Genomic DNA, 8,178 nt, shown 5'->3' on the forward strand with positions numbered 1-8,178 from the left:
AGATAGATTATACAAACTGGTGTGGAATATTTACGAAAAAGGGGAACTTCCATCAAACTTCAAAAAGAGTGTTATTCTCATGATACCAAAGAAAGCAGGAACAGATAAATGTGAAGAATACAGAACAATTAGCTTAACTACTCATGCATCAAAAATCTTAACTAGAATTCTGTACAGAAGAATTGAGAGGTGAGTGGAAGAAGTGTTAGAAGAACAGCTTGGTTTCAGGAAACGTATAGGGACAAGGGAAGCAATTTTAGCACTCAGATTAATAGTAGAAGGAAGATTAAAGAAAAACAATGATTCCTGAAACCATACAAACATAAACCACAAACTGAAACCATACCAAACATACTTGGCATTTTTAGACTTAGAAAAGGCCTTTGATAATGTAGACTGGAATAAAATGTTCAGCATTTTAATAAATTTAGGGTTCAAATATAGAGATAGAAAAACAATTGCTAACATTTACAGGAACCAAACTGCAACATTAATAATCGAAGAACATAAGAAAGAAGCCATAATAAAAAAGGGAGTCTGACAAGGAATGTTCCCTATCTCTATCTTTACATAGAACTAGTAGTTAATGATGTTAAAGAACAATTTAGATCCGGAGTAACAGTGCAAGGTGAAAAGATAAAATGCTATGATTTGCTGATGATATAGTAATTCTTGCTGAGAGTAAAAGAGATTTAAAAGAAACAATGAATGGCATGGATGAATTCCTACGCAAGAATTACTGCATGAAAGTAAACAAGAAAAAACGAAAGTAATGAAATGTAGTAGAAATAACATAGATGGAACACTGAATATAAAAATAGGAAGAGAAAAGATTACAGAGGTAGAAGAATTTTGTTATTAGGTAAGTAGAATTACTAGAGATGGACAAACAGGAGCAATATAAAATGCTGAGTAGCACAAGCGAAATGTGCTTTCAGTTAGAAATATAATTTGCTTACATCAAAAGTTAATTTAAACATTTGGAAAACATATGTTTATGTTTTATGTTTTAAACATATGTATATGTTTGGAGCCGTAGCATTATATGGAACTTGGACGATTAGAGTACCTGAGAATAAAAGATTAGAAGTTTTTGAAATGTCATGCTACAGGAGAATGTTAAAAATCAGATGAGTGAATAAAGTGACAAATGAAGAAGTGTTGTGGCAAATTGATGCACAAAGAAGCACTTGGAAGAATATAGTAAAAAGAAAAGACAAATTTATAGGCCACATCATAAGGCATCCTGGAATAGTCGTTTTAATATTAGAGGGACATGTAGATGGGAAAAATTGTGTAAGCAGGCAACGTTTGGATTATGTAAAACAAATTGTTAGGGCTGTAGCATGTAGATGGTATACCGAAATGAAACGATTGGCACTAGACAGAAAATCTTGGAGAGTTGCATCAAACCATCAAAGACAAAAAAAAGGGTCATTTAAAGATTTAATTTTTGTAGAACAGTTATGATTTACATCAATCACATACATAATGATTCTAATTCACTTTTAAAATTTTTATTTCCTGTTTTATGCTTGATATTTCTTAATTGATTTTTCAGAAAAACTTTTAATGGAATTAAAATAATCATTTATACCACATAACACTACTTTTATTTCAAAACTGTTAACAATTGTCATAGAAGTATCTTTACTTTGTGCCCTTGAATTATTGATATAGTTTCTTACAGTACTAATAGCTTTTGATAAAAGACTCAAAATGCGATAACTTCACCAATGGCCTCTACCCCACTGCTATTGGCGGCACAACATGAGATGTAGATTGAATACCTGAATCCCCTCCAAAGTTGACTTTGATAGCCCTTCTGATTTGGAGGTGTAAGTTGACTTACTATTTATATAAGGGGAAAATAAAATGAAGTTTTATCAAATTGTTACAGTTTGTCACAGAATTTAGTCTAAATCATAATAAAAAACAAAAATCAGCCACACACCTATAACTAGTACACTATACATTAATAAGGTATAAAAAAAGTTAGAAACGTAATTAGAAAAGAAAAAACACTTAAAAAAATGAAAAATACAGACCTAAAAAATACATAACTTTCTCTGCACCTTTAGCACCCTAGATATTGATTCAATAGAGATCATGTCAGGCATTGATAGATTTTCTGCACTTAGTTTGTATGCACAATTTTATGTTTTGAATCTATTAGCTAAACAATCACAACTGTAATGAATCGATAACAATAATAAATTTTCCATGTTTTAATGAAAATGAATTTTATATAATCAGAGTTTTTTATATAATCAAATTTTATATAATCAGTTTGTTGAGGTTCGATTTTATTGAGGAATGATGAGATAAAATTACTTTTACTTTTAATAATAAACTGTACAAATTTTTCATGTGGTTCCATTGTTAAATAAATAGGGTACAAAGGCTGTGTGAATTAATGGACATGAATATTGTTTAATTATACCCTAATGGCAGTGGAATGCAGCCTTTGTAAGTTAAAGCAAACTTGGAATCCTCAAGATATGCCCAATCTGTCGCCAATTAACTGATCATGTAAAACAGCAGCTATGATTAGATTTGCTAGCATTGCTTTGATGATAACAATTCATCCTCAAGTGCATGTTGTATTGTTAAAATCTCCAAGTTAAAATCCCTACCAATGCTACTGTTCCAGTAGCAGTTGAAAGTGGTAATTTTATTCTGTATTTTTTTTATAAGATTGATAATTTTACTCAATATTTTTGTAATTCAGCAGTTTTGGATGGTGTACCCTTTGAAGTTATTATGAGAGTATTCAACTTTTAAAAATATTATGTGAGGAAAAATGTTTACTTTTCTTATACGGATAAAATAACTAAATGTTCTAAAAAGTATTTAGTACAAGTATTACTGAACATATTTAGATCAATAGCCTACTAAAGAACTCTTCTGCTGGAGCCTTTTATAAAACTAGACAAGTCCTGTATATAATTGTCAAGAATTCTTCTGATCAATTATATAATTCTATTTCTATTATAAGTAATCTGCTAAATTGTGTACGTATGGATTTTTAAAAATAAAAACTGTACAATCACCATCCTTTTATTTGTAATTAATGACATTAGTTTAGCCATAACCCAAGATTCATAATTTTAACATTATTAGATTTTACCAAATGCTTGACTGTATTTGTCACCCTTATTATTATTATTAATATTATTATTATATTACAAAAGATTGCTGGCTGAGGATATTTACCAGCAATTACATTTCAGTTTAAATTTCACCTACCTGATAGGATTTAGCATTATTAAAAACCAAAACTTCTAACTGGGATTAACAGCCAGAGAGAGATTTACAAATGTGCCACCTATAGGTTGAACCAAATTGCCAGCTATGCTATATTTCTTACAAAACTAAAAATGTGTAATCTAATAAGGAATATAAAAGTTACGCAAACCTTTATTAGAATCTCATAAAATGCAGCAAAAACCTTTTTCCAACAGAATATAAAAACTTATATATAATATATTTACATATTGATATTCAACTAAATGGAAATTACCTTTCTTTTTGCTTGCATTACACTTTTTGTCTGAATTTATTCTCAATAAAAATTTTAATCACTCATCAAATGAAATCAAATTTGCAGTGTTAGATTCAGTTGATAAAACTGCTAAATTGTTCAATCTGCTTTCGGACATACTTGAGCATAAGTACGTTTTAATTTGTTTCAGTGAGAATGAATGTTGAAGAACAATTGCTTACTGCCTTTGATTTGTAAATTATTAAAACTGTATCGATATTAGGAAAAATATCAAGCAGATTACGATCTCTAATCCAGTTCCACATATTGTTTACATTTACAGGTTTTTTTTATCTTCTACCAAATATTCTTTGAGGTGCAAAATCTCTTCAACTAGATTGTTTGAAATATCCTGTGAATAAACTTCACAAAATTTTAATGCTTCACTCCTTATTTCTCCAACAGAGAGTTTGCTATATATTCAATATATATTTTTTAGTGGAGGGTGGAAAAAATTTCCACCTTTGAAAATTTGCCGCAAAAGGCAAATAGCCTTATTAGGTTTTTTTTAGAAATCTGGCACTGTTAACAGCATTTTTGGCTCTTTTTATTTTTTGAGTATAAAAGGTATTTGGTCCTTGTTCAGTATTTACATAGATTTGTATATTTTTGATATTAATCTATTCAAGATGTTACGTCCATGTAAGCAGTTCTTAATTGTACTGTCATTCTTCTGTTTGCAGTCTGAATTATGCAACTAATATTAATAGAAAGTAGTTATTATTTAAACAGGTAAAAAACTCATTATCTAAAACTCAGCCCTGAAACATTTAGTCAGTTATTGTTGAATCCAATAATAATTGAGTTAAGAGTAATGAATAATATTAACATCAATATTTGACCTGAAGTCATGTTGAATGGACAATAACTGAATGACTTGGATAAGTTAAAAACTTTGAAATTATATTTTTAGTAAAAATTTATCATGGGGCTGGTCATATTGTTATTCTAAATAATAAACTATTTCCCGGTACTCATTGCCTAAAAAAATTAGAAAGATCACTTCTTCTGAATATAAAAAATTCTCATGAAAACTGGTATTAAATATACACTATACTGTACTATACTATACTATATACTATATTGTATTCAGTTAGCTTATAGAGTGAAGAATAAACAGATGTTGCATTTGTATGAGTGAGTTTATCATGATTTTGTTGAGTCAAGTCCTTTGTATCAGTGCTGATTCACAACACAGCTATATCTATATACAACATTGTAATCATTAATCATATATTAGTCACTGTATAATAGTCATATAATCAAACGTATGTATAATGTTATGTCAGTTCTATTAAAACATTTTCATGTGATCACTTTTTTGTTCTCGTGTCCAATTTCTGTGTTTCTGTTATTTATTTATATATAATGTTATTTAAAGTTAATTTAAAGTTAATGTAATGTAACTTTTTGCATTATTTTTAATAAAAATCCTGCAGGTCAATTGAGGAAAAAGTTGACAGTTTTGATAAAAATGTGATTTGTAAAAAGAACACAAATTTTATTTTCAAAATGAATTGCCTACAATAGAGTGTTACAAGTTGTAAATGATGATAACAATCTACCATATTTCCAAAGAACAACTTTTTTTAAATTGTTAAAAAGTATGAATTTTAAATACCAAAAACAGAGCAGGAAAAGTGCTTTAATTGACAGAGATGAATGATTTATTGTGAAGACATTACCTCACTGAAACAAAAAAAGTGAAGCAAGAACATCATAGAATATATTATATGGATGAAACTTGGGTCAATGACGGCCAGACAGAAAGTTTCATATGGAATATAAAGCTGTGAGTTCATCAAAAGAGGCCTTTCTGTGTGACTTATCAACCGGTAATAAAGCTCTATTGGATAAAGGTAGGTGTCCCATAATTACGCATATCAACGATGATACCAGGATTGTTAATGGTGGCCTCTGAATTTTTTAATCTAAATTTATAGGAGACTATCATAATGAGATGAACTATCACAGTTTTTGAGAAATGGTTTAGCGATCTGTTACCTCTTCTGGAAGATAATTCAGTTATTTGTCTTAGACAGTGCCCCTTATCATTCATGTAAAAAGGAAAAAATTCCAGCCGTGTCTTAGAAAGACAATATCAAAATGTTCCAAAGCTGTGATTTTTGAAGAAGATGAAATTATTACTAATTTAATAAAAAATTATTGCAAATTTAAAAACTTTGTTATTAATTTTTAAGGTTCAGTCATTGCAAAGGGTTTTGCGTATTAAAAGTAATTTTAATGTGTATAAAATTCATGAGTTAGCAAGATCCAGTGGTAAAACTGTGCTTCAATTACCTCCCTATCATTGCGAACTCAACCCATTTGAGTTAATTTGGGGACAAATCAAAAGTTACATAGCACCAGAAAATATTACTTTCAAAATATCTGATGTTAAAAATTTTTCCTTAAAAGCTATCGACAACATGAGCAAGCAGGAATGCTAAAACTGTATAAAACACATAATGGATATTGTTAAACTAAATTATTGGGAACTGGGTAATATAATAGAAAACAAGATTGTGCCTATCATATCTCAATATTGACAGCACTACTATGGATTTCTTGCAATCAGATGACAAAAACTGAATTGAATTTATTATTTAATATCATAAAAATTTAATCTAAAATATTAGTGAACTTTTACTGCTTGTGAACGATTGACAATTTCATAACTCTTAAAAACTCAAGGAAACTATAAACATTTTTAATGAATAAAATACCTCATGGGTTATCAGATGTGCTAACAAGGTAAGAAATATTTATTGATCATTTTACATATCTTAAATTATTTAAATTTAAAATGTATGTATTTTTGTAAAATATAATTGTACGGGGTTACTGAATATTAATATCACGTAGTTTCTTTTATATGCATCAGGATTTACAGGAGATACGTGTGTGTTGGCCCACACCAGTGCACTCGTATGCACAGTCTGTTTACTTGAACTCTATAAGTTAACTGAATTAGATATAGTTTATATTTATGTATTTATAAAACTGGTGAAACTTATTTTACCATGTTTGTAAATTGAGATTTTATTGATGATTGTTGAAGGGATTAAACTTCAGAGGATTAAAAATGATTGTATTAGACCAAACAAAGAAGAGTATTATAGATTTATATATAAACAAAAATTACTTTAAACTAGACAAACTAATGGTGGACTTAGCCTATGAAATAACTGATAACCTTGAACTCCTGTACGGATAGGAAATGTGCGATGCCCTGTTGGTAGTTCTAGTACAAGGAAGTCCTTATGCATTTATAATCTGGTATTTCCCCTATTCTTGAGTAAGAATTTGAGTTCACATTAGACATTAGTAATACTGTAGTAGATTTACAAACATTAACTATTTCTACATCAACCCTCAATTTGATATTAGTCAACATGCAAACAAAGAATCTTTTGCCTCATAGTATCAGTACTATGACTGAACAGATTTCTTTTTAGTCATAGAAGGTAGTTGCTCAAGATTCTTTTTTTTTGGATGGTTAATTTATATTCCTACAGAGTTCAAATCTAGAATCGTCTGGATGTTACCACTCTGCTATACATATCTGCTTCATTGTAGTTGTGTGAATTGTGTATACATAATATTTATTATTATGAAATAGTTTTATTTAATTCTTCGATAATAAAAGTAATAGTATTGTGTCTAGGAATCCTGTGTAACTTTTATCCTTTTTTTTCATAACTGTGATTTGTAATCTATTTATTTATTGTTCTTTAATTATTTTGTTGCTTAAATTTTAATGTTTCTTTATGTATGGCTATTTGAAGGCTGGATGTCAAGAGGAAAACTTGTCATTTAATTATGTCATTGAATAACCATGAGTTATGGTGAATCAGTTAAAAATATAATTTAATTCAATGTTTAGATTAGTCAGTGAGTTTTAAATAAAAAATTATATTAAAATTACATTAATATTCAGAATTTGTTTTCAGATTTCATGAGGTGGTTCCAGTGGTAATTACAGCTCATAGCAAGACAAGCATGAGTGCAATTGTAATTAGGTGTGTTAGTTAGAAAATATGAGGATTAAACTATGATTTAATTAGCTTGTCTTATTTTGTACAATAATTTTAAAACTATTATGATTCTACATTGATTTTAATTAAATTACTTTTACATGATTGATTCTAGTCTTTAAGGAAGGAAGTTTTTTATATTTTTAAATAAATATATTTTTAATTTATAATGTCAAGGGCTTCACATTGGCTTTATAAGAGTTTTTAAAAATAAAATTCATTTTACATAATTAATTCCTGTCTTCTTGTAACAGGTAATTATAAAAAAAAAAAACAACATAACTGGATAGATAGAGCTGGATGCTTGTAACAGATTAATCAAAATATAAACAATCAAGTCTGTTTTAACATTTTCTAAAATAATTCAACAATACACAAATTATATATAAATACGTGATATATTCAATAATAATTGTGGATTTTTAATCAACCATGTCTAACAGTTAGGTATCATTATCTGTTCAATAATCATTATCAGAAATCTGAGTGGAAGATAAGTAGCTGGTGGAAAGCCTGAATGTTCGGAAAATTTTGAGGAAATTTAAACCATAAGGTCTGTGTCCGCCAATAAAAATGAGTAGCATTTTTAACATTTAC

The 8,178-nt window shown here is 28.6% G+C and overlaps 1 protein-coding gene across 1 annotated transcript in view; it reads left to right on the top strand.

Moving 5' to 3' along the window:
* Cep290 (Centrosomal protein 290kDa) overlaps positions 1 to 7,740 on the top strand; it is a 220,744-nt gene extending 213,004 nt beyond the window's left edge. The window contains exon 41 of the mRNA XM_075382073.1: positions 7,498 to 7,740. The gene's annotated coding sequence lies outside the window, so the exon portion shown is untranslated. The remainder of the gene's footprint in view (positions 1 to 7,497) is intronic.
* The last annotated feature ends 438 nt before the right edge of the window (positions 7,741 to 8,178 follow it).

This window comes from Lycorma delicatula, chromosome 1 (genome assembly GCF_047948215.1).
Source record: "Lycorma delicatula isolate Av1 chromosome 1, ASM4794821v1, whole genome shotgun sequence".
In the NCBI taxonomy this organism is placed as follows: Eukaryota; Metazoa; Arthropoda; class Insecta; order Hemiptera; family Fulgoridae; genus Lycorma; species Lycorma delicatula.